The 27,731-nt window shown below is 42.6% G+C and overlaps 2 long non-coding RNA genes across 2 annotated transcripts; both read left to right on the top strand.

Moving 5' to 3' along the window:
- The first annotated feature begins 1,562 nt into the window (after positions 1-1,562).
- Positions 1,563-2,420, top strand: LOC120551975. The gene is made up of 4 exons (XR_005637947.1): positions 1,563-1,635; positions 1,893-1,968; positions 2,058-2,145; positions 2,245-2,420. It is a non-coding gene; the product is annotated as an uncharacterized LOC120551975 (long non-coding RNA).
- Positions 2,421-2,426: 6 nt separating this feature from the next.
- LOC120551974 lies at positions 2,427-24,989 on the top strand. Its single transcript, XR_005637946.1, has 5 exons — positions 2,427-2,601; positions 2,705-2,836; positions 2,916-3,026; positions 4,981-5,238; positions 24,789-24,989. It is a non-coding gene; the product is annotated as an uncharacterized LOC120551974 (long non-coding RNA).
- The last annotated feature ends 2,742 nt before the right edge of the window (positions 24,990-27,731 follow it).

Raw genomic sequence — 27,731 nt, 5'->3', positions numbered from 1 at the left:
AGACTATGCCCTATTCAAAAAAAAAAATGTGGAGTAGTAATGTGTGACGTCATCACACGCACACGCAAACCTGCCATGTAATCTGATGATATGAGCGTCGCGGCCGCACGTCGGTACTCGCGATCGCCATCTAGTGGCTGAATATGATAGTGCATCTAATCGTCGAAGCTGCGCGCGCATACCGCGAGCGTAATGACATAGCGGTCGAACGTCAGCACCCCGCGAGCGCCATCTAGCGGCCGAATATGGTAGTGCACCTTGTCGTCGAAACTGCGCGCGCATACCGCGAGCGTAATGACGTAGCGGTCGAGTTATGTGACAACCGGCTCTTTTACGCGAGTCGGTTCAACCGGACGGTTGTTGGTTGGCGAACGTTCGGTCTCGACTCCCGGTCTCGGCAGTAGCCGGGTGCCCGCCCGGTCTGCTCGTGACAGCCTGTAACATTCACTTCTCTAACATTTAACTTAACATAACTAAGATAACGTGTGTATTGTATGTGATGCACTTCCCAATCAATAATGTGTGAATTTCCGAACACAATCACCTAAGATGCATCAGAAACAAGGCTTGGTTAATAACTCAAACTTGCCGAGAACCGTTAGACAAACCGTTTGCTTATATACTCGAGCAGTTGTTAACGGTTACATTCGGTCTCGACTCCCGGTCTCGGCAGTAGCCGGGTGCCCGCCCGGTCTGCTCGTGACAGCCTGTAACATTCACTTCTCTAACATTTAACTTAACATAACTAAGATAACGTGTATTTGTATGTGATGCACTTCCCAATCAATAATGTGTGAATTTCCGAACACAATCACCTAAGATGCATCAGAAACAAGGCTTGGTTAATAACTCAAACTTGCCGAGAACCGTTAGACAAACCGTTTGCTTATATACTCGAGCGTTGTTAACGGTTACATTTGGTCTCGACTCTCGGCAGTGCAGACTCTCGGCAGTAGCCGGGTGCACGGTCTCTACAACTCTCTTAACAACTCTTTCGGTCCAATGAATCGTGCTGCTCAAGGTAGCCCATTTCCTGATTGATTCTACCACCACTCCAGTGGAGGCGCTAATGAGGTAAAAAACAGGAGTGAGTCGGTTCATTGACGTATGGCACTCGATTCTCCCGGCTCAGTGACACGAATCGGGTTAATAACCCGCTCTTCGGTCAGTTCGTCATCACTAGCGAGCGCCATCTAGCGGCCGAATATGGGAGCGCCTCTCGCGCACGTTATGACGTAGGTATCGCGATCGTACGCCTCCCAGCAACAGGGGTCTTGTGCCCTTGAGCTGAGGCGGTCTCTCACACACGGATCGAATGAGGTCACTCTGTCGTACTACCTGGGTGGTCTGCACACTTTTTTGCTGTTCTGCTAGCTAACTTGCTACCACGTTTTTCCACAAACAATACCAGTGAGTTGTTCTTTTTTTTTGTGAGAGAAAAAAGAGGATCCGTTTTTCAGCAGTGCACTGTTTAGCCTTTTGTTTCATGCTATCTGGTTCTTTTTTAGATGCTTTTTTAGCTAGTCTGGTAGCTAGCTTGCTACCACGTTTTTTCCTCATCAAAAAGCCCTCTGGAGTTTCACTTTTTAATTCTTCTGCAACGCTGTTTCGCTTTTTCAGCAATACCTACAAGTGGTAAGTAAATTTAAAAAGCACATCTTGTGTTTAAGGATGTTCAAAGATATTTAATTCATTCAGTCATTCATGAATTAGCTAAAACTTTGACCGTGTGTTTGTAATGTGGATGGGTTGTACCATGTGGCGATAGTAAAAAAAAAAAAAAGTGTTAAAAAACTCGTGTTAGACCAGTGGTTAGCTTGTAAATGTGAGGTCTATTGTTGTGGGTGTTAAATCGTCATAAAGGGGGTGTTTTCTTTTTTTGTATAATGCAGTTTGCGTCATTAGGTGATTCTACAAAGAGCTGGGACAATGTGGCTGTGTTAGTTGATGAAACAATTATACCACAAGGTAAAAACCTATAAATATATTATACACTACAGCATTAATTGATTTAGTACTGTGTTTTCATTCATTTTGTTTTTTTGTTTTTAAAAAAGCGCTGTGTAGCCCAATCCTACAGACCCCAACACGCCAGAACATAAAACAAAAGGCCCTTCTAATAAGGAATAAGAACGCTGGAAACAGGTATTTATGGTCTATTTATCTCTTTCAGGCTGTAATATTTATTACTATTTAATTTATCACCGTGTTTCTAGTCCTCTAATATATATATTCTGTGTCTAGACAATCCGTCCCTGAACAAAGGATCCGTAAGGGTGATGCCTACTCGATAGCCCATGCGGCTGAAATCAACCATGATAAAAGGTCATGTGCTTCTCTAAACCTCTCTGTGAAAGCTGCTACCCCTAAAAACGTTCACCATTGTAAGCCTAAGAAGCAATTTATTGAGATGAGTTGAAAAGAAAAACGGTAAAATGCTGTGTTGTATTAAAAAAAAAGAAGGATTTTTTTCTAATCTAATGCTTATTACAGCCTGAGCCATACCAGAAAGGCTTCCCGCCCAAAAGACGCCACCATTCCTTTGTTCCGGTCTCATCTTACCCGGCCACTGTATCTTATGATCCTAACACCGCTGCAGAGGTGAGAAACCCTTTTGTATCTAACAGAATATATTTACATAGTGTTATAAAAGCTTTTTAAATAAAATGTATATGTTGTTAAAAAGGCCTTTCCTTTGTTTTAGCAACTAAAGGCTACGGAAGACTTAGTTTCATTGTATTTGACGCCTGAGGACGATTTCACACAGTCACCCCCATGGAGCAGAAACGGATGTCTACACAAGCCTAAGAAGGGATCTAAGAAGAGATCTATTGAGGTGAGTTGAATAGAAAAACATGAAAATAGCGTGTTGTATTTAAAAAAGGATTTTTTTTCTAATCTAATGCTAATTGCAGCCTGAGAAGCCATACATGGACGGTCTCCCGCCCAAAAGACGCCGCCCTTCCTTTGTTCCAGACTCCTCTTACAAGGCCTCTGTATCTTATGTTCCTAACACACTTGCAGAGGTGAGAAACCCTTTTGTATCTAACAGAATATATTTACATAGTGTTATAAAAGCTTTTTAAATAAAATGTATATATTGTTAAAAAGGCTTTTCATTTGTTTTAGCAACTAACGGCGACCGAAGACTTAGAGTCCTTGCATTTGTTGTCGTCTAAGTGTGATTTCACACATAGTACACCAAAGCCCTACCAGCCCCCGAGTGTCTCCATTGAGAGGGGACAAAAGGATACCCCTTTACAAAAGTCATTTGATGAGGTGTGTGTGTGTGTGTGTGTATGTGTGTGTGTGTGTGTGTGTGTGCGTGTGCGGTGTGTGTGTGCGTGTCTTTATTTAAAGGGATACTTCACAGATTTAGCATTCAGCTTTGTATCAGTAGAAACCCGATAGTATTTCTGAATGACCGTGCCTCCCTCCCTCATGTCCCCCTGAGACGAGAGATTTCTGCATTTGGGGCCTGGAAAAAATCTTCCGATGACTTAAAAAGACGATTTTTGCGTCATTGGAAGATTTTTGGGCTACAGCCAGTAGTAGGATCTACTTCCGTATGTTTTCAACACGCCCACAGGGGGTTGGACTGCCGAGTCTGGCCGAGGTATTCCGAATGAAAACGACTGTCAGCCATCTTGAATCTTCGCTAAACAGGCTTTCGGTTTTCAGCAGAAAACATTTACAACAATTATCTGCATTCAAACTACCGGACGTGTGTACCACCGGGATACATCGGTACAGATCGGAGAATATGGAGGAAACATTATTACAGACGCAATACTAACGCTAGCTGTCCACCTGTCCCAGCCATCCTGCTTGCAAGTGTCTGCTCATTAAACAACAAGCTGGACTACATCCTCCTTCAACGAAACTCCCAACGTGAGTTCAGTGACTGCTGTGTTTTTGTTGTTGTGGAAACATCCCTGAACAACAGTGTACCGGAACCGGGACTATCCAGCTACCAGGCTGCTCTCGCCGGCCCTTGGAGGTGGACTGGTGTAGAAATAAAATCCAACTAGCTACTGCTAACTGCTGATGGAGCTTGTGACTGTTAAATGCCGACCATTCGACATTCCACGCTAATTCACGCCTGTGTTTATACTCCGTGTTTAGCTACACCAATGCTAGTATGCTTTAGCTGAACTTTACGGATCCTGCTTGCAAGTGTCCGCTCATTTAGACCACAAACTGGACTACATCCAACTTCAACGACACTCCCAACGTGAGTTCAGAGACTTTGTGTTTTTGTTGTGGAAACATGCCTGAATAGTGTACCGGACTGTCCAGCTACCAGGCCTGCTAGCCCTCCGAGCTAGATATGCTCTGTCGCCGGGTAAAAGAGGTGGGCTGTGTTAACACTGAGTGGTGCAGAAATGTGGTGATTTGTATCCATTTAACTTCTAACTGCTTGTGGAGTTTGTGACTGTTAAATGCCGACCATTCTACATTACACACTAATTCACGGCTGTGTTTATGCTCTGTGTTTACAGCCCACCAAGCGCTAATGCTAGTATGCGTTAGCTGAACTTTACGGAGCCTATAAAGTGTGTGTACTAAATGTAGCCTGTTTCGTATGTCGTTTTTATATAATGTCGTTTTTATATAATGTCGTTTTTATATATGTTAAATGTGTAACACCACTTGAGTCACGATGAAATGTTGTTTCGTGGATATGGCTGAAATGACAATAAAACACGCTTGAGTTGAGTTGAATGCCTCTGTCGGTCTGTCAAGCGGTAGGCGTGGCTTGGGAGTGGACTCAAAGCAACGAAGCAGGTGCATTCTGGGATTTGCTGTTTTTCATCCATATAAGACCAAAACACATTTTCTGGCTTTCATCGGCCTAGAAGGCACCAATTTCAATTTTTTCACATTTCTACTACATAAGTGACCCAATTTAAAGATATATTCAGCTTTCCAGCAGTGAAATATTCCTTTAACCAGAAAAATATGTTGTTATACCTCTAGACAATCCATGCCGTAGAAGCCGGAGAAGGGTCTGAAGACACAGGACTAACAGCAACAGCACCTACATACCACCAACCAAATCGGGGAGCTACAGGAGAAGGGTCTGAAGACACAGGACTAACAGCGGCAGCGCCTACATCCCCCCAACCAAATCGGGGAGCTACAGGAGAAGGGTCTGAAGACACCGGACTAGCAGAGACACCGCTTACAGCCCACCAATCGAGTCAGGCATCTTTGCAGGCGGTCCCTGAATATAATGTAGGTGCATACCTCTTTAACTGTATCTATAGCACAGAGGAAGGCTCTGACTATGTCAGCTGTATACCACACACCTCTGTCATAACTGTGTCAGATAAAAAGTGTAACAGGGGTAATACATCAGTAACCAATCCTGTAAATGTATTAGAGGTTAACGTTCCATTCCTTGATATGCAAGCAGTACCTAATTATATTACTAACAACCAGTTTGAACACAGTGGGGCACTAGGAGGTCCTGAGCAGGTGACATTGCTTCAGGGTGAAGAGCTTTTTGAGTATTGTGTCAACACTACACCTCAACAACCTGCGTCAGATGTCCATTATAAACAAATACAATCAGAATTAGCCAAATTACGAAAACAAAACGATGCTCTTATGAATAAATTAGATGTCTTGCAAACAGCTAACACACAATTGACTGGTTTGGTAACAGACTTTGGAACAACGCTGGCCAGTCAGTTCAGAGCTAACACGCATTTGGTTGATTTGGTCACAGGGTTTGGCACAACTCTGGCCAATCAGGTCAGCTCTCTCAATACACTGCTTGTACCTATGATAGTGTGCCTTATAAAGACAATGAATATGCCCCCCACAGTAAAAAAGTGTTAAAACAGGCTATAGTTTGTGCAAAATATATAAAAAAATAAATAAATAAAAATATATATATATAAAAAAAAAAGAAAAATGCCACCCCCACCCAAAAAATCAAAAGAATCTAAACCCTTAGGTGTGTGTGACGATAGTAGTGATGAGGAACTAGAATGGCCATGCGAGGACGATTACACAAGAGCAGTAAGCAATCCTCAGGATTTTGCACGTTTGTGTGCTATACATGCCAAAATATTCGAAGCCTGGGCCCAGTCTATGCCAAGTGATAGCGCTAGTGAAAGCAACAGTGAGAAAACACAAGAATCAGATAATCCTGCCCCTGAACAGTTGTCACATAATGGTCCTTCAAGCGTATATTCCAACAATACACAGTCCAATACAGACGCTACACAATCACCAAATACAGCCCCCTCAGGCATAGATCAGGGTAGTAAGAGACCTGCATGTTTTCCGAGTGTTCATCCATCAAAACGATAATGTACAGATGAGCAGGCCGGTCCCCAGCCGTCCACAAGCACTTATAGGGCCCCTCCATCACCCCCAGAAAATCCTCAGGGTGGTGTGCGGGGCGGGGAGAGTTTCTAAGGTAACATCTGAAATAGCATGCAGACAGATGCCCCTTTTTAATGCTGCTGAATTTCGTCAAGATGTCGACCTGCGAAATATTGATTTGACTGATATTGGTAGTGTGCTGAAAGGGTGTATAGCACCCTAACAGGTTTAATAGCGAGGGCTTTGGGCAATGCTACACAGGACAGCGTTTTAAATGTTGAGTTAAGGGGTCCTGCCGTAGATGTCCCTATCCAAACAATGTTGAACTCTGCGGATCTATTATCTATAGTAAATACCTTTCGATGGGTGTTCCACGACTACCAACCCCTGTATTGTAGTTGGCTTTTTAATGTGTGTTACACTGCTTGTATACCTGACAAGACCATTAAATGTACAGACTGTAGACGCATATGCAAATCACGACAGTGTTTTGAAAACCATAAAAAACCCGATGTGAAACACGGCCTTATACCCTGCGATAAAAACAAATATTGCGATTCCTGTCACGCAACATATCGTGTGTCGAAAAATCCGCACAGCTGTAAAAAACCGAAATGCCTACATTGTAGAGAGCCTTTAGGTGCTACGACACACGAGTGCTTTATACAGCCACTCGAACGCAAAGAAAGTAGTGATAAGTATCTCTTTTACGATTTCGAAACACGTTATCAATATGGGCGCCATGAAGCTAATTTTGTATGCGTTATGGATATGGACGGTCAAAAAAACTGCTACGAAACATCAAACTGCGTCGCATCATTCATTAAGAACTACAGACAGGAGAAATATAAAGGCTATACTTTTATAGCACACAATGCATCCGGTTTTGACAGTTATATAGTTTTAGAGTATCTGGTGAGTCAGAAACTTTGTCCAACTATCACTATGCGCGGTTCTAGGGTGCTTCTGATGATCGATTCTACTTTCAATCAGCGTTGGATCGATTCATTCAGTTTTATCCCTATGGCGCTATCTAAAACCCCGGCAGCCATGGGGTTCTCAGATCTTCTCAAAGGATTCTTCCCACACGAATTTAACAAGCGAGAGAATGAGAATTATATTGGGCCGTATCCTGCACCTGCTCTATATGGTTATGATGCTATGAGTGACGCGTCTAAGAAAACGTTCATGGAGTGGTACATTACGGTCCGTGACACACCTTTTGACTTTCGAAAAGAGCTACTCAGCTATTGTGTTAACGATGTGACGGTTTTGATTAAAGCATGCAAAATATATAGAGAGGCCTTCCACGAGTGCACAGGCCTAGACCCATTTGCATACGCTACATTGGCCTCCTCATGTATGGGTGTATTTAAAACGTTCCTCCCCAAAGACTCTGTTGCTCTGACATACGAAGGGGCCTACATTAGGCAAAACAAGACGTGTTCTGACATTTCAATACAGTGGCTAGAGTATGTTGCAGACAGAGAGGGCATTGACATACAGCACGCTCTGAACAGAGGTGAAAAGTCATTTGGGCAGTTCTTTGTAGATGGCTATTGTGAAGACACACACACGTGTTATGAATTTAATGGTTGCTTTTTTCACGGCTGTGATAAGTGCTATGCGCCAGGTGAAATCAATCCTCTCACCAAAAAAAAAAAACACAGGGTGATCTGTGCATTGAGTTCCATAACAGAGTGGCTGCTCTAAAAAATAAGCATCAGCTAAAAGTTGTGGTGATGTGGGAATGTGATTGGAGACAGGCTGTGGACAATAACCCAGACGTTAAGGAGTTCATGTTAACATATGAAAAGCCAGGGCGTCTCAATCCACGAGAATCCCTCTTTGGAGGCCGAACAAATGCTATGAAGCTGTTACTTAGATACTATGATTTCACAAGTTTGTACCCAACTGTTCAGTCCAAAAGAGATTATCCAATAGGACACCCCCAAATAATACACAAGGATTTTGATGACATAAACACATACTTTGGCATTGTGAAATGTACAGTAGCACCCTCCAGAGGCCTGTATCACCCTGTGTTGCCCTACCACTGTAACGGTAAACTGATGTTCCCCCTATGTGCTGCGTGTGCCATTCAGATGAATCAAACAACACATTGCACACATAGCGATCAAAAGCGGTTGTTGTCTGGCGTTTGGGTGACGTTTGAATTTCAGAAAGCCGTACAGAAAGGGTACAAGATTGTTTCCATTGCTGAAGTTTGGCATTTCCCAGAAAAAAATGATCAGCTTTTTAAAGCCTATGTTAAGACATTTCTTAAACGTAAGCAAGAGGCTTCAGGATACCCAGGACATATCAAAACGGAAGACGAAAAACAAAAGTACATAGATGACTATTATACACACGAAGGCATCTGTCTTGATCCGGACAAGATATGTTTTAACAAAGCTGTCAGGCATACAAATAAATTGCTTCTGAATAGACTTTGGGGCAAATTTGCCATGCGTAGCAACATGACTACTGCTGAGCTCATAACCGAACCATCCCGCTTCACACAACTCATGTTCAGCGACACTTTTGATGTTCGCCAGTTCTCATTCATCTCACCAGATGTAGCGATTGTCCAGTGGCGATACACAGATGGGGTAGCATCCAGAGTAAAAGATGTGAATGTTTTTATAGGAGCCATGACCACCACCTATGCTCGCATGGAGCTATATGATTTGTTGGATAAACTGCAGGAACGTGTTTTGTATTGTGATACTGACAGCATTCTGTTCACAAGCAGAGACGGCGAGTGGATCCCACCTCTAGGTCCTTACCTTGGCGATTTAACGGATTAACTAAATAGCGCCCAAGTCCCCTGTGGGGCTTCTACCGAAGATTATATAACGGAGTTTGTTTCCGGGGGTCCTAAATGCTATGCTTATAGGACCGCTCAAGGACATACACAGGTTAAATGCAAGGGTGTAACCCTTAATGCCACAAATGCCAAAGTGGTTACACATGAATCGTTAATTGGTCTTGTTCAATCATTTGTGACCAAGCAGCAGCCTCCTTACCGTCTGACCACAACAGCATTCACAATAAAGCGCGACAAAAAACAGTTCCATCTCAAAAACGACACACTGACCAGGAAAGTACAGGTCGTTTACAACAAACGCCGTGTGCTCCAAGACTATACAACCGTCCCTTATGGCTACTAGGGATGTTTCAGGATTTGATGGTAGGCTTCAACACCCTTTCAGCCTTGTCATCAGTGGCCCCTCTAATTGTGGAAAAACATATTTTGTCAAAGACATTATTGAAAACATGTCCTCTATTCATGCTGGCAACCAATATACGATCAATTGCTTAAAACAGTGAATATAAATTTTGTACAAGGTCTCCCGGAATCGTTCTGCGACGAAACACTCTTGCCTACTACTAAGAATAATTTGCTCATTATAGATGATTTAATGAATCAAGCCAGTGATAATTTGGAAGTTCAAAATGTTTTCACCCAGTATGTCCATCATAGAAGTCTTAGTTGTATATATTTAGTGCAGAATCTGTTTATTCAAGGTAAAGCTAGTCGTACAATTAGTTTGAACACAAACTATATGATTATTTTCAAAAATGCTAGAGATCAACATCAGATAAGCTTACTGGCACAACAAATGTTATACTATACGGTAATACTAAATATTTTTTAGAGGCGTTTAACGATGCAACTAGTTACACCTTTGGCTATCTATTGATAGATTATAAATCCACAACCCCTGATATTTTAAGACTCAGAACAGCTCTGATATCCCCACAGCAGGTTGTATACGTTCCTAAGAAAAAGGTGTAATAATGTCAAGCCGAATGGAGAGGATTTTACATTGTTAGACATGCTACATAAGGCATCACCCAGAGCGAGAGGTGTCATTGTGAGCAACGCTAGTCCAGACTTTATTAATGCACTTTGTGAAATAGCTTTGAACGTCTTAAGAGGGCACATACCCCTGTCTAATATTCAGTACAAGCTGTTAAAGAAGAAGAAGAAAGTTATTAGACTAATAGCTGATAAAAAAGTAAAACATTTAAAAAAAAAAAGACAATCAATCAAACAGGAGGGTTTCTACTGCCTCTACTGGGAGCTGCTATCCCATTCATAGCAAGTCTTATCAACAGGAATTGAGATGGAACACACTCAGAAAATGTTTTTGGTTCCACAAAATCAATTAGCGGCATTACAGCATCCTCAAACATCGGACTCCTCAAATGTATCTCTGCGACAGTCTGTACAAAGTGAATTGGACCGAGCAATGAGTGATATATTGAAACAGCCTGACATTGATGTATATGAAAAAGCTAAAAGATATTCAAGTATTCTACAGAGGTACCTAGTCATGATAAAACAGGGTGAACGCGAGAAAAGTGTGATTACATTATCAATGCCTGAAGTTGATTCAAAGGATGATTCAAAAGATGAAGAAGAAAATATGTTAAAGACAGAAGTGTTGAAACATATGCCTATAAGAAACAAAAGAAATGCGGAATACATATTGGCTTCATTATCCCGACACAACGACCAGTTATCTTGGACAAATCAAGGGGAAATAGTTGTTGAAAATAAGAATGTGCAGTCATCTGTATGATCTGCTGAAAAGTGTCACAACCCATAACAATGTTCCAGACCACTCTAGACCAAAAGGGTGGAACATATTTTTAAAAACGTTAGCTAGCTTAAATGTGCCACTATCCGTAATCCCAAACACAATGGTACGCCGTTCTATTGAGGCTTTTAACACGGTTGCATCAGCTGAAACTAATACACAAATGCCTATGACTGCTTTACGATCCCCTAGCACTCCTAGAGCAATAAGAAGGGCTCCTGTATTTAATACACAAATGCCATCTGATTTACGAGCAACTAGTACTCCTAGAACCTTTAGTATTACACCATCCATTACTAAGACTCGTTGGGCTAGTTTTTAATCTTTTATATTTTCTATTATTACACTATTTTTTTATATTTTCCTTTAAACATATTTTTATTATTTTCTATTACATTAATTTTTATATTTTCCTTTTTTAAAACCTATTTTTATTATTTTCTATTATTACACTAATTTTTATATTTTACTTTTTAAACCTATTTTTATTATTTTCTATTATTACACTAATTTTTATATTTTACTTTTTAAACCTATTTTTATTATTTTTTCTATTGAGGTGTGTTTTCTTTATTCAACTATAAAGAAAACAGGTGGGCTTCTTTTTAATGCTTTGCGTCTGTACACCATGAGCCCATTGCCCTGTTGTCTGGATGCCACGGCATTCCTGACATTAGTCACAACATCGCCAATAAAACCACTTGCTGCTGTTTTCAGATGGGGTTTGGCTATATTAAACCCCTTTTTTAAAAGTGGAACAGCCAATTCGAAATAAATTTCTGAATATCCCCCCTAATCCATGCCCGTATTGTGTGCTGGAGCCTATGAATCCCGGCAACTCTCCACCAGCTTGATTCATGTAATAGTGCATATATCTTCCATCATCGCTTTCCTCATCATTTTAATGCTGTTTCACAGGTCTAAAATGTAGTTTGACAATTACTTTTCCGTATGAGAAAGGGATGTGTTGGTTCTGATAGTCTCGTAGTTCTATCTGAATATCAGTAATAGTCGAGCGTGACAACGAGGTGTAGTGAGGACTGTCGTAACTTAGAGTGAGCATACGTTTGCTCTCATCAGAGATATTTATACAACGGAGTAGGGGTAGATGACTATCACCGACTAGCTGATAGTCCACAATGTCACTATAAATAAATATATTATAACGACCCCCATGAATGTCGGCAGGGTGTGGAGCTGCACATTTTAAATGGGGGCCAATGTGAATTTCGAACACAGTGTCTGGAATGAACCCAAGAATTTCGGCCAGACGCCCCCTAAACACAATATTCCAGCCATCTCCGCCCGTGAAAAGAATCTTATTAGTGATAGGGTTGTGGCTCATAGTTATGTGGGCTAGGGCTGGGTTAGCCGCACATTTCATATTATATTCTTTAACAATGTTAAGCCTTAGCTTGTTGAACATTTTCGTTTTCGTGTCGATGAAATCAACCTTGGCATCGTTCTCAGTGAAACTATTCCAGACCCTGGGATATTGAATTTCAATAAGACCAATATGATCGGTTTAGCCAGTTTTGTTCTGAATTGCCAAATTGCCTTATTATTTGGATAAACTAATTGTGAGGCATTACTAGGTAACGTAACAAAAAATCCATTCTTATTCATAGCTCCAACACCTTTCACTAACAAACCACAATGACTAATATTACAAGACTGGTCCAGCTCTTTTATCTAACATCCACTATGTCTTTTTCAGAGATCCATGAATTGAATTTCTCCGGCCATCCTAACCATTTCACAAGTACAAGCTTTTTACGACCTGTTTTCTTTCGAGCCAGCACTTTCTCAATTTTAAACACTTTGTTTTTGTCTACAATTACAGCCTGTAACTCTGCTTCGTAAAAGGTACCTGTCACAGGCTCCCCACTATTGTCTTTCAGTATATAAACAGGAGGAGTTCTACCTATACGTTTTGATATTGTAAAAAACTCATCTGTAAAAGTCTGTTCGTAACCTTTACGAAACATGCCTCTGTGCTTTGATATCCTAACGGTGTCCCCCATCTGAAATTCAAACAGCACTGTTCCATGTGGTTTCAGTTTGTACAGAGTGTTAAAGACAGTTTTCTCATTGTCTTTACATACGGAGGACGGAGACATTTTTATTGACCTATGGTATGCAGAGTTGTAAGCAGCAACCATATCTCGTACTACCTCAATATATCGGCGCGAGTTAACAGCCGTTAAATATCTCTACATTCTGGTTTTGAAAGTCCTATTGAAACGCTCAACAACACGTTTGATGTGGAAAAATGGTGAATTTTATATTGTGTCATCAATTTTTGAAAAACCTTATTATAAAATTCTTTTCCAGCGTCTGTTTGAAGCTTCTGGGGTATGCGTCCTTGTTCCAATATTTCCTTAAAGGCACTTGTCACAATAAGACCCGATTTGTTTTTAAGACATATTACCCAGGCATATTTAGAAAACACATCAATACATGTCAATAAATATTGCACATTATCGTTTTCCGTTGAATATTCAGACATATCGACCAAATCAGCCTGAAATTGCTTATCGATACCATTAACAATCACTCTGTTTCTTGGGAAGTGCAGTGTATACGCATCCTGCCTCAGCAGAAACTTTTTAACCGTGGGGATAGTTGGAGACAAGCCGGTACATTCTTTGACGGAATCACGAAGCCTGTGTACACCTCCTAACCCTCCTGGGTGGGACGGATCATAGTATATTTTGTGCATAACCTTCTCCATGATTCATTTAAAACACAAGTGAACACATTAGAGTTATGGCATTCTTTTTATTTTTACAAAACACCCTCACACAGTCATACATATGACAGTTATGAAGACAGTGAAACCCGTTCTATCATAGATAGCATATTGGCTAATACGGATACATGGCTTTTACTGATTATGAATATATGCAGTTTTTGCAAATCCTGTAAGACATCAGTATACTGTTTTTCATGCACATACAAACTCACTGTATCTTCAAGCATTGTATACATAGTAAGTAGGTGATAAACTTTCAGCAACTTAAAATTGTGTGTAATATTGGCTATGACATCACAAAGTGTTTCCACTATACTCTCGCGTGTCATTAACATTGATAATAACAGCTGCAACAGATCCTCCCAAGGAGGTGTGCTATGTTGTCTTCTTACAATCACCATCAATTTTTCTAACCTACTCACAACTGTACGATCTACATCAACGCTCTTACATTGGTATTTTTCAACATCATTCACATTATTAGCAATGGCTTGATCTAAAATACCAGCTAAATGCGATATGTGGTATCGCTCGCTGATATGGTTATACATCACACGTAAACAATTCCCCATATTTTCACACTGTTAGCTTTTTCTAGCATATAACTCTCTCCAATAGTCACCAATCTCTCTAATTTCGGCTATATTGACAACATCATTGCCTATCATAGAGTCATACATAGCACTGATTTTAGTCGTAACATCTTCAGCCGTTTTCAACTCGTACAAAACTGTTTCTGATACTCCAAGGATTCTACCCTCGTCAGCCTTGAGATGTTTCAAGGACAGAAAACGTTGTACGACCCCCACGAATTTATCAGTCAGTAGTCTTTTCATAAGCTGGTCAAAGTGGACAGTGTAGAAGTGTTCTGGTAGCCCCTCTAAACAGTCATGCTGTTTCTGGCTTGGATGATTGATCTGACAACCATAACATAGCTCTTCCAAATACTTGTAAAGAACAATGTTAAGAAGATGTAGAGACGCTGTTTTAACGCTATCTATAAACAAAGATGTCAACAACCCATCCGTCTGATCAGGCGCCTCTGTGTCCGAACAATCAGCAACACCTGTCTGTTGTAATACAGCATATGGTGAGGGGGTAGCTTTATATGCATATGTTTGAGGGGGTGGTGAGCCGTGGTGAACAATAGAGAGGGAGGCAGAGGAGGTGTGGGTGGGGGTGGCAGGAAGTGTTCCGGAGTTAGAGGTGATGATGATGATGAGGATGAAAGGGGTTGAGGAGAACCGGTTGCCGTCAGGGGGGCAAATAGACCATAGGTGTTAGGAGGCGTCGCTGGGCAGGAAGGATGAAACCACTCCAGATCCTCTGGGAAGAAAAAAAACACATTAAAATAACAGTCGCAAAAAAAAGCATTTTAACTATTTCGGCAATTAAATAGCACATACAAATTAGACCCACCTTTATACTAGTCTTTGTGTCTGACGATTTTAGGTCTATAGAGGGTCCGGGGGAGGGTCAGAGACGGTTGGTCAGCTTCCTCAAATATCAATTTTTTTCTTATGTTCTCATAAGAATTCCTTATTTTGTCTCTTCGGATGACATAGTCAATGGTATCAAATTGTGTCTTCAATATCTCCCAGTCACACCATTGTATAAAGAACACGTTTTTAAACCATTTCTCGTATTCCTCGTTAGATGGTTTTTTTTTTTTTTTTTTTTTTTTTTTTTTTTTTCCTTTCCTCTTCTTTTTTTTTTTTTTTTCTTACGCCTAAGGAAAATAAAATCCTCTGCAGGTCTGGTGAAACGGTCGGCTTCCACACGATAGATACCGGCCCCATTGCTACTGTCCCATTGGGCTACATACACTAGCTCAGGAAAGCCAGGATTGTCAAGATCTGGCCAGACAATCTCGCGAAAAAGACACCAGTCTTTCACAGACATTGTACAGGCTGTTTTAGCTTTGCTAGCTAAATCAACGACAACACTAGTATACACAGCTAATGTCACATATCCTGCACTGTAGCTAATTGAATAACAGTAACCATTGACACCAGCATATTCCAGATCCGCTGTACACGAGTCAGCCATGCTTGTAGAAAAGATATCGGATCGTAATCTCTTTCTTCTGGGGGCCTGGCTCAAACCGAATGTAGTGGAGCATATTCTAGCTGTCTCACCTTCTTCAATAACAGATGATCCAGATTGTTGTCCAAATAGGAAAGACATGGCTGAAAAACGATTCCTCTTTGCTTTCACCAAAAAGAATAAAAAAGTGAAACTACAGAGGTCTTTGTTGAGGAAGTCTGAGAAAACGAGGTAGCTAGCTAGCTAGCAGAACAGCTAAGAACGGCGGATAAAAAAGTGATCCAACAGCCTTGAAACAGGGGTTTTTAAACTCCACAAGTCACACCCCTGTAGGGCGTTTTTACAAGCAACCAATAGCCAGTCCCTTCTTAACATCTAACCATTGGTCTAGCAGATGTTTTTTAACACCTTTTTACAAATGTAAATGATGCCTCACCCCCACGTAAACCATGACGCCAGCGATACCTGCGTCATCACATCCGCTAGATGCGTGCGCAGTTTTGACGACAAGGTGCACTACCATATTCGGCCGCTAGATGGCGCTCGCGGGGTGCTGACGTTCGACCGCTACGTCATTACGCTCGCGGTATGCGCGCGCAGCTTCGACGATTAGATGCACTATCATATTCAGCCACTAGATGGTGATCGCGAGTACCGACGTGCGGCCGCGACGTCATCACGCATGCTCATATCATCAGATTACATGGCAGGTTTACGTGTGCGTGTGATGACGTCACACATGCACGTGCAATCTTACCAGGTTATTACTACTATGTGGAAACATAAGCTGGAATAGCACACTGTTGGAGAGAGTAACAATAAAATAGGCTATGTAAACTACAGTAGGTACAGTATATACAAACTATACTTAACTACAGTGAAGGTATGTAGGGATGCACAATACTTTTCGATCAAAACTGTAATGCTAAAAAAAAATAGACCAATTTGTCATGTTTGACAGTTGTGACTCACCCGTGATTGGGTTGGGGCAGAGGGTGGGGACTAATGGGCTAACATAATGGGTTTTTACATTTTCAGAGGAATTTGTAGTACATGCTCTAAACACAAAGAAATCTTACAACAGCAGTAAAATAGCCTCAGGTTTCACATACAAGTTATTACAGGACTGACGTTTGGGTTCAACACACTGTGAAGACATCTTCTTAGAGTCCTACACATCATCTCCCTAATAACTACTTCCCAGTTCCTCATCAGTTGAGGAAGTATTCTCTAAGTCTTCCTCTTCAGAGAAGTCATCTAAGAACAATGGGCCTCATTCACCAATATCTTCCTAAGTTTTCTCTTAAATGTTCTTAAGAAAGTTTCTAAGAGAAGTCTACGTCGGATTCATGATGTGTTCTTAAACAGCAGAATTGTTCGCACCTGTGTTCTTAGGATTGGTGAATCCCACGTCTTCGTAACTGAAAGCGCGTGCCAGTTGTTCCTAATTAGCATAACGCCCCGCAAATTCCCATATAAGGACAGGACGCTTCCTGTGCACCTCCTGGGAAGCGGCAGACTGCATTAGAGATTGTCGGAGCCGCGGTGGCGGAAGTACTGAATCTCAGTACTTAAATAAAAGTACAAATAACCAGAGACATATTTACTAAAAGTAGAAGATGTCCACTACCACAAACAAGACCTGGCTTTTAAAAGAAGTTCCTATCCTAACCAGCATAAAACGGAAAAATGTGTTGTTAGAATCGGAATGCGGTTGGTTTTATTCATGGATGCATTTTATTTTCTTTAACCATGTAAGTAAGCAAATAAAGTGTGTGAAGCAGCGCAAATGGGGAGATATGAAGAGGTCCAGCCAAATAAGATATGAACGCGTCTTACACAGCCTGGCGGAGGAGTACGCTGTGGAGAGAAATAGATGGCAACTTTGATTTAAAAATGGGATAATAAAAAACAAACATTTTAATTTTCACTTTTACCGGAGGCTGTATTACCGAGGGTCAGCGGCGCTGCGCCCGGGCTCTGCAGCACCAGAGCCGGCTTGGATCAGCGGTGCCCCATATATATCTACGGCAACCAAACGTCACTGGTGAGAAAAACGTGTGACGGTCAGGAAGACATTTTGGCAGGGGGAAAACTGATCAGAAAATGTAACGCAACATTGTAGAAATGTAGTGCTGCAAAATGTAACAAAGTAAAAAGTCAAAAGTAGGCTATGCACTATTGAGTCTACTTAAGTAAAGTACAGATACGTGAAAAATGTACTTAAGTACAGTTACGAAGAATTTGTTCTTTGTTACATTTTACCACTGCATTTTGGCCCTATATTAGTGCTCAATCACCAAATAACACAGGATTTAATCAGTTTAATTGCTGATGTAAATTGCAGTGTTAGTGTTTTTTTGCATTATGATGCATTATGATTTTTTTTCAACAAATTATCAGAAATACATTACAGTACTATCATTGTAAACGACTGTAGAATTGAATAAATTGCAGTAACCAATCATTTGGAGCAAATAGTCATCACTCAAATGTGCGTAAGAGTGCTTTTCAGTGTTCGTAGATTTTATTCTTAGCTAAGAACAAATCCAAGTTAAGAAAACATTAGTGAATGCCAGAATCATAAAAAGTGCGTAAGAAGGGTTTAAGAACACATTTCTTCATAAGAACGGTTGGTGAATGAGGCCCAATGTTTGCAGTCCAAGAATATTTTTATAGGTTACCAAGTGGTTACCAGAGAAGCAAATTGAAGAAAAATACTAACTATTGTCCTTACACTTCCCATTGGTGTCTTCAGCGATCTGAAAGGTAAACTCTTCAATCAGTCCAGCAACACTCCTCATGTACTCCATGTGCTGCTTGACTTCGTGAACCACAATAACTTCTTCTTTCAGTCTAGCCAGCAGCATTACCTTGTCAAAAATTTTTTTTCCCCCGCTCCGTATCACCATGACCTGCAAAACATTACATCAAAGTGTTATCTTACAACCTCCTATAAAAATATTGGGACAGAAGATATTTTGCATGCTGTACTACTACTATAGAGAAATAAACCCTGACCAGATGAGATAGAATCCCAGATTCCATATGTACATCAAGATGTGTGCATCAAACAATTTGTATTCAGTGCATTTCAGAGGAAGTACTTACATTCCCATGGCCAGGAGTAGTTGTCCACACCCAGGAGTTCATTGGGAGGAGGCAGTTTTTCAACTTCCCCCACAGTAGCATTGTGGTCATTGATGGCAACTTCCAAGGCTTTCTTCTCAGTTATCATCAATGAGAAACACAAAATGAGTGTGCACTCACACAATGACTACACAAAAGCACCATACAAAATAAGGCTTCACAATATGCATGTGTGGGTTCTGATTATTGTGACAGATGCTGTGTGATCATTTTTGAATCACCAGTTTCATTATCATTTGAAAAATTGTGGAAAACTTTAGGATTCCATTTTAAACAATCATGTTTTTTTAAAATAGAGGACAAAATTGGTAGGTCAGGACATCTCTGCACTTACTGCAGAAATATTGGAAATATTTCAATATTGCACTCAACCTTATTATAATTTTGACAGTTTTTCAGTGCTATTTTTACTATGTATAAATCAGTAGTGAATTCATTTTGTCAACTGGGCCAGTGTCTGCCAACAAGGTAACAGGAACAGGAGTCAGCGGGTCCGCCGACAAAAACACGGGGAGCAGGAGTCGGCCGGACCGGCGACAAAACACGGGGAGCAGGAGTCGGTCGGACCATGGACAAAGGCAAAGTCTCAGGGGGGCAGGACAAAGGCAAAGTCACTGGGGTGGTCTCAGGGGCAACAGAGACCGGCATAATTCTGGGGGTGCCGAAAAACGACAAAGTCACTGGTTCGCCCGTAAGCAAACACTCTGGGAGAGCGGTCGATGCAGACTCTGGGAGAGCAGTCGACGCAGACTCTGCGAGGTCGGTCAACGCAGACTCTGCGAGGTCAGTCGACGTAGACTCTGCGAGGTCAGTCAACATAGACTCTGGGCAAACGGTCAACGTAGACTCTGGGCCAACGGTCAATGTAGACTCTGGGCGGCTGGACGTCAGCAGGGGTTCTGGGCGGCTGAACGTCAGCTGAGGGTCTGGGCGGCTGCACATCAGCGGAGGGTCTGGAACAGTGGTAAACTCAGGCTCAGGTACACTGGTCAGCTCAAGCTCAGGTACACTGGTCAGCTCAGGCTCTGGTTCACTGGACAACACGGACTTGTGGCCGCTGAACAGCACAGGCTCTGGGCCGCTGGACAGCACGGGCTCTGGGCTGAAGAGAGGTTGAAGCGGGAAATGGCGTCAAGACCCATATCGCCCACGTCCTCTTGCGGCCTCCACGGTTCCCAGGAATATAGCCAGGCGAGTACCCTCAAAGGTCAGGGGAGCTGCTAGTTGCTGTACTTGGTTTTTTCCTTCCAGTTGGAAGGCTGGCTGCTTTGGCCTCCTCAGTCTTTTTAACCGACCTGGCAAAATACTGAAACAAAGTCATAAGAGTCTCTGGCTCTCCTCCAGGTAGAGAGACAGGACTGGGCAAAGCAGGCAAAGGGGCAGACGGGGTCAAAAATGCTAGCAGACCGGGGAACTCTCTGCGCCCTGGCTAGCTAGCAGCCTCTCTGCGCCCCAGCTAGCTGGCAACCTCCCTAAGTCCCAGCTAGCTAGCAGCTCCCCTGAATCCAGGCTAGCTAGCAACCTCCCTGAGTTTCGGCTAGTTAGCAGCTCCCTTGAATCCAGGCTAGCTAGCAGCCTTCTTGAGCCCCGGCTAGCTAGCCTCCTCCCAGATCCCAGGCTAGCTGCCTCTCAGATTCCCCGCTAGCTAGCAGCCCCCCTGAGCCCTGGCTAGCTAGCAACCTCCCCGAATCCGGGCTAGCTATCAACCTCCCCGAGTCTGGGCTAGCTAGCAGCCTTCCTGAGCCCCAGCTAGTTAGCAACCTCCCTGAACCCAGGCTACCTAGCAGCCTCCCTGAGCCCCAGCTAGCTAGCAACCTCCCTAAATTCAGGCTAGCTAGCAGCCTCTCTGAGTCCCAGCTAGCTAGCAGTCCCCCTGAATCCCAGCTAGCTAGCGACCTCCCTGAGTCCGGGCTAACTAGCATTCTCCCTGAATCCAGGCTAGCTAGCAAGCTCTCCGGTGTCCCTGAGCTCTGTAGTGTCCGTAGTGTCCCTGAGCCCTCTAGTGTCCCCGCGCAGCTCCCTAGAGTCCCCGCGCAGCTCCCTAGAGTCTCTAGTGTCCCCGAGCCTCCTAGTGTCCCCGAGCTCTCTAGGGTCCCCAAGCTGCCCAGTGTCCCAGCACTGCCCAGAGTCCCCAAGTTTTCCAGCGCCCCAGGTCCCCCGCTGGGGGCTAGCTGCCCCCCTGACTCCTGGCTGGTGTCCAGCTCCCCTGAGGCTACCTGGGAGGCCATCCCTGAGACCACCCCTGAGATTTTGCCAGTCGCCAGCGCCACCTCTGGGAACCCCTTTGGGACTTTACCGGCCTCCGGCGGCTCTGAGACCGCTGCAAGGACCTTGCCTGTGACCTGCCCCCCAGAGACATTGCCCCAGCCGGCGGTCGGACCCACTCCTGCCTCTCGTGTCCTGGCGGCACCTCTGGTGACCTCTGTCATGTTTGCTGGGTTGGCCGGCCCCAGCCCAGCCCAGCTGACCCGTTGCCTGGCCCCGGCCCGACTGACCTGTTGCCTACTCGGCCCCCGGAGGGGCGCTGTCCTCGACGTCTAGCGCGGCCGCCTGAAGGATTCTGCCTTCTCTCTGTCCCCCTGTTGCCGAGGCCTTTCTGTCCCCCTGTTGCCGAGGCCTCTCTGTCCCCCGGTTGCCGAGGCCTCTCTGTTTCCCCCGAGTGGCCCCTCTCTGTTTCCCCCGAGTGGCCCCTCTCTCTTTCCCCCGAGTGACCCCTCTGTTTTCCCCCAGGCCTCTACGGCTCTCTGTTTCCCCCAGGACTCTCCGGGCCCTCTATGGTTCCCTGTGCCCCCAGTGCTTTCTGTGTTCCCTGTGCCCCCAGGGCTCCCTGTTCCCTGTGCCCTAGGGCTCTCTGCTCCCCTGTACCCCAGTGACTTTTCCCTCATGGACTCTCATGGACCTCCCGGACTTTTTACGCCCTTCCTGGGTTGTTTTTTGTTGGCTTTTTGGTTTGTTTTTAGGGACGTCTGGGATCCGTCCCTTGAGGAGGGGGTTCTGTTGTTGTGTATATTTCTGTTGCTGTTTTGTATATTATTGAGATGTTTGTTTCCTTCTCCTGTTGTTCCATTGTGATTGTGTATAGTTTGTTTGTACCCTTGTTGTCTAGTGTTGTCAAGTTTCTGTAGTTTCATGTTTTCTGTTAGTTGTTCCCATTTCCTGTGTTATTTTGAAAGGTTGTTTGTTTCCCCTTGTGATGTCTAGTTTTACTTTCTGTGCTTTCCCGCCCTTGCGATTAACTGATGTTTTCCACCTGTTCCCTAGCCCTTGTATCACCTGCTACTTGTTACCTCGTTACCTAGTTTATTTAGCTCCCTGAGTTTCCTTTGTTCCTTGTCAGATCGTCTTGTGTTGCTTCCCTGTGCCTTGTGTTTCTTCCTGCATGTGTTAGTTTGCACCTGCCTGTGTTTTGCCCGTCAGTTTTTGATTTCGTGAGTTTTCCAGTCTTTGTACTGCTGCTTTTTTGTTGTAATAAATTCCTGAGTTCAGACCATCTCCTGCCTGCCTGCCTCAACCTGCGTTTGGGTCCTCTACCTTCCACGCCCCGTCACATTGATGTATCTTTTGGCCAGTGTCCGGTCAAGGTTTTCTGCCTTTCACTTGTTCCAGCCACTTGCCTGGATAGTTAGCATGTCTGTGTGAACTTGACAGACAATATATGTGCAGTAATTTAGGTCAGATACTACATTGATCATTCTCTAATATTGTCACATAAAACTGTAAAGAATGATACACTTAACTAACGTGTCAGAAGTTAAATTATTATAAAGATCAGTATAAAAGTGCTGACTAGACAATTGTTTTCTAAGGGAGCACCTATGCATGGAACTCTAAAATGCAAAGGCTGAGCATCAGTGTTCAAACCCCTTTCTCAAAAGGGGGAATAGGGGAAATATTAACATTAATAAAGTCTGGTGATGTTAGTCTTCTCTGGAGTTGGACACCTGCAGAGATTTGACTCTATCTGATCACGAGGAAGCACTCTATTGTAGAGAGGTTCTACACCTTCTGGTTTGGTCTATGTGAAGAAGGATTCATACTGCAGCATGCATAACGACCCCAATCACACCTCAAAGCTCTGACAGAACCACTTGAAGACCAAAGACCTTAATAAAAAATAGCACTACACTCAAAACAAACAAAATATGTCAGCTTGTGGTCTCAATTTGGACACAACTATACATGAAAAATGCTAACCGGCTTTTGACATGTACTTGGAACATATGGCTGCTCGGGAGAGAAGCTGTTAACCTGTTCAACCTCCTCCCCGATTGTAGTTCCAGCTCCTTCTTGATTGCGTCCCCCCCCCCCATTTTAACTGTAACACATTTACATGAATGTTATCAGTTGGAAAACAAAAAGTAGGGGCAGAGGACAGACAATCATAATGTGTGGTACAAATAATTGTCATTATTACCTCACACATCCATGAATGCGCTTTTGCATGCATGATGGAGAGAAATGGGCGCATGTTCAGCAAGTTCTCCAACTCTGGACAGTGGTCCACAACTCTCTTCAGATATGGCCAATATTTGCAGACCACATCAGAGCAAAAAAACTGGATGGTCTGTGAAGCTAGCTGTTTCTGGAGGTATAATGGGTATGCAAATATTTCTCCACAGAACATATTCAGTCCTTTCAGCAAAACCCCATGACAGCAGACAGCAACTTCAACACCTTCCTCGTATAGTTTGCTTGCAGACTTGTTGGCAGACTCTCGTGCTGCCGTCCACTGACCCGCACCACATCTCCCTTTCCCTGGATTCTTAAACAGATGAGGGCAAATACAGACATTTACACAGTTAAATTTTACAAAATAAGCTGTAAATCATGGTATTATGGCACTTGATGCAGTAATGCCACTCTATTACTTAAATAAACCAAATAATGTTTAAATTTTGAAAAAATAAATCATACAAATTTGAAATTGTGGTGTTACACATGAAGAAATATAAATTTAGCTTACATGTCCAGTTGCTCCATGGATATAATCAACAAAGGAGGACACCTCAGCATCACTGGCCAAAAAGACTCATCAGGTCTTGAAAGAAATATATAGATGTGGGTTACATTACTGTATAAAAGTAATTTGTGGCTCACTAGCATTTCATTGTACATGAATGTTACACACCCTGGTTGGCTTTTGAAACGATATAATTTGCGGTTCCCATCCACTGCAACTGCCAACATGGAGGGTGTGCATGCTGCACTGAAAATGCTGGACCTGAGACAGCTTATCGACCTCAAATTTGGCATAGGACCAGTCAAGGAAGGCCCTCTGCATTGTGTCCCCACATATCTTACCACTCTGAGAGCAAAAGTGAAAAAACAAAACAGTAAGTAACTATTTCGAAGGTTGGCTTCAGACCATTGTCATGACGAAAAAAGGGCTCTGTCAAGAAATATGTGCTGAAACTTTGGGGATTGTAAGAACAAGTCCTAACAATGAATCAGTTATTTAAAAGGTGATCCAAACAAGATAACTTAAATGATGAATCCACTCACTCGCCAGAAGAGTTTTGTTCGACCCTCGAGCATGCTGAAAAAAGCTTGTCTTGACATCCGTGGGGCAGTGATTTTTAGATCCTCATACGTGGTGAACAAGTACACCATGTACAAGGTCTCAACATTTTTTGTCAATATCGGGACCGATATCCGATCTTAATATCGGATCGGTGCACCCCTACATGGCAATAGTAGTTTACTTCATCAGAGCAATTTTTTACACATCCTTGTAACGATACGCATTTGTGTTTTTGGCGGTGGCATCAGTGATACTCAGCAGTATTATTTCATACCTCGGCAGAAAGCTCCCCTTTTCTTCAGCTTAAACATTCTGGGGGAAATGTAATGTTACGTTAGCTTGTATAACCTTTCCACTACTGTTGCAGGTGGTCCGATAGCTGATAGAGAGCTCTACAGAGAGGAAAACTGGCTAACCACAGAAAGCCTGTGCTGTGAGGACATTGCACTGATGAAGCATACAGCTGATGAAGCAATTGTCAAGGAGAAGATGAAGCAGACCTTCAGCTATCGTCAAAAGATGGTTCATGACCCAATTAAGGCCTCTGAAATATTCACAGCTTTTCCAAGATTCCTAGACATAGCAGGAATGGTAGATGGATCTTAAACGGCCTTGCCCTGTAACTGTCATGATAATAGTACCACACCATAAAGTTTACTGTTGTCTTGACTTATTTCATCTTGTCTGCAGATTGAGCAGGATTTTAATCTTATGTTTGGTGATGCCACCTCTGCAGAGTTCCTGGAGAAGTGGCCCACTGTCTACAAGCACTGAACAAAGCATGACATGTCATCCATTTTGGTTCTTGTCCACCTTTTGCCACCGTCACCTCATGGCCGCAAGCGACCAGGACAGCTCTCAGCCAAACAAGCCAGTGACCATCTTGTGAAGTTCATCAAGGTGAGGTTAAATTAACCATTTTAAGATTATGGTCAAATGTTTATCTGGAATAGGAAAACCTTTTTTTTTTAAACTGTTTGCGAACCGTGACTAACTTCAATAGACTAATAAGGTTCTTTTGTCACAGACTGGGACCAGTGTCCAAGTGCATCTGGACAGCATCATGGAACGTCTTCAACCCTATCAGCTTGCTGTGGGGACCAAGAGGAATGTAATTCACACTTACTGCATTGTGATTGACAAACATGCAATACCATGTAAGTCACCAGACTCTCTTGCCTGTTTTGATGAGCTTTTCAAAGCTCATTTTGTCTTTGGTACCTCGTACAACCCAGATCTGGCAAATGTGTACAACTTTTTGCAAACCACCATTTATGAAATAGGTGTTGATTCCACTAAGGTGAATCCTAGGGTTGCAGAGGTGAGAGCTTGGATGCTGCACTGAGTCAAAACCTAAGATGTTGTGTTTCATTTGCAAAAGCCACCAGGCAAATGCTAATTCCCTAACAAAGCACTTAAAATGGATCCATGGACTTTGTTCAGGAAAGTCACTTCGTCTGAAATGCTTTCAGGCTGGTTGTTCACAAGTTTATGGCACTTTTTCTGGGTTTAGAAAGCATCTCAATAAAGCATATGAACCTTGTTCTGATCCTGGTGAAAGCCCCTCTACAACTGAAGATTTAGCAGCACGTCATTTTGATGACTTGCCATCAAGAAGTTCCCCTTCTGACTCAGTCCTTCTCAGTAAGAGTCTTGTAGACTGCTGCGCTACAACAGTAGCTGAAGTTAAAGTGGCAGGTGTAGGCGAAACAACCATTAACTCTTTGGTAATTTCCATGGAAGAGATTGTTGATGATATCCATAATCAAGCAAAAGAATCTCTGAAGGAGTGTCTGTCTTTACAGGAGCCTATCAAAAGTGACTGAGTGTAAAATTGATCAGTGTTTTGAAAAAATGGAAAACCCTTTTGGTGTATTAAATTCTAAAACAAAAGAGAAGGCAGTATTTTGCAGAGAAGTGGGGAAGGGTAGACCCAGTTGAATACGTTCTCGGTACAAGATTTGATACACTGCGCAATCGGACTACTGAATCCTATGATCAGGTTGTTGTTACTGAGACTGCAGACTGATTTTAGTTCAAGAGAAAATCTTCTTAATGACTTGTGCGATGGAGATCTTTTCAAGAATCATGCTCTATTTTCAAAACAGAAGCATGCAATTCAGATTCAGCTTTTCTATGATGATTTTGAAACTGCAAATCTTTAAGAACAAAACGGGGAATACACAAATTGGGAGCAATCTATTTCACCTTGTGAAATTTTTCTCCAAAGTACAACTCAAGTCTGAATAATATTCATTTGGTCGCTTTATTTCATGCTCAACACATTAAACATATGGCTTTTCTAAAATACTTGATCCAATTGTGCAGGATATTAAAATATTGGAGAAGGATGGAATAAGGGTTCCCTTGTATGATCAGCCAGTGTATGGAACTATTGTTCAAGTTACAGGTGACAACCTTGGTCTTCACTGTTTATTTGGTTTTGTCGAGTCTTTCAGTGCCAGATATTGTTGCCGCTTTTGTCTTGCTGAGAAAGAGAGGACTTTCCAACAGAATTTATTGAAGATTCACCCAAGTTAGTTATGCAAACTCAAGCACTTCATGCAGAACACTGCCAAAAAATGGAGGCAAATCCCAGTCTTCCCTATGTGATGGGTGTTAAACGTTCTTGCGTTCTAAACTCCTTGCAGTACTTCAATACGTGTGAAAATTTTGCTGTTGATATTATGCATGATATCCTGGAGGGAGTGGCACAATACGAAATAAAACTGCTTATACTACACTTGATAGAGAAGTACACAACATCAAAGGAAATAGACAGGAGAATAAAGAGCTTTAACTATGGTTAAATGGAGCAAAACAATAAACCTCCTGCAGTGAAGTTGAGAGGACTCAAATGACTTGGGGTTAAATGCCATCCAATCTTGGTGTTTACTTAGCAATCTACCACTAATCTTTGGAGACTTGGTTTGTCCCAATGATCAGCACTGGTATCTGCTACTGCTGTTGCTTCAAATTGTTAACATTATATTTTCTCCAATGTTATCAAAGGGTATAACTATTTTTTTGAAACACTTGATCGCAGAACACCACAGGTTATTGAGCGTTTGTTTCCAAACAAGAGGCTGCTACCCAAGCATCATTTCATGGTGCATTACCCTACATGTATTCTTAAAAGTGGACCAATTTTGCATAGCTGGTGCATGCGCTATGAAGCAAAGCATAATTTATTTAAAAAACAATTGAAAATCTTTAAAAATGTAACTAAAACATTGGCAAAGAAACACCAAAGTCAAATAGCAGACAGTTGGCAGACATTTGACCCCAACAGAGTAATGATGGGTCCAGG

This window comes from Perca fluviatilis, chromosome 22 (genome assembly GCF_010015445.1).
Source record: "Perca fluviatilis chromosome 22, GENO_Pfluv_1.0, whole genome shotgun sequence".
NCBI classification, from domain to species: domain Eukaryota; kingdom Metazoa; phylum Chordata; class Actinopteri; order Perciformes; family Percidae; genus Perca; species Perca fluviatilis.
The sequence above is the reverse complement of the archived record's forward strand: the minus strand, read 5'-3'. Positions and strand labels throughout refer to the sequence as shown.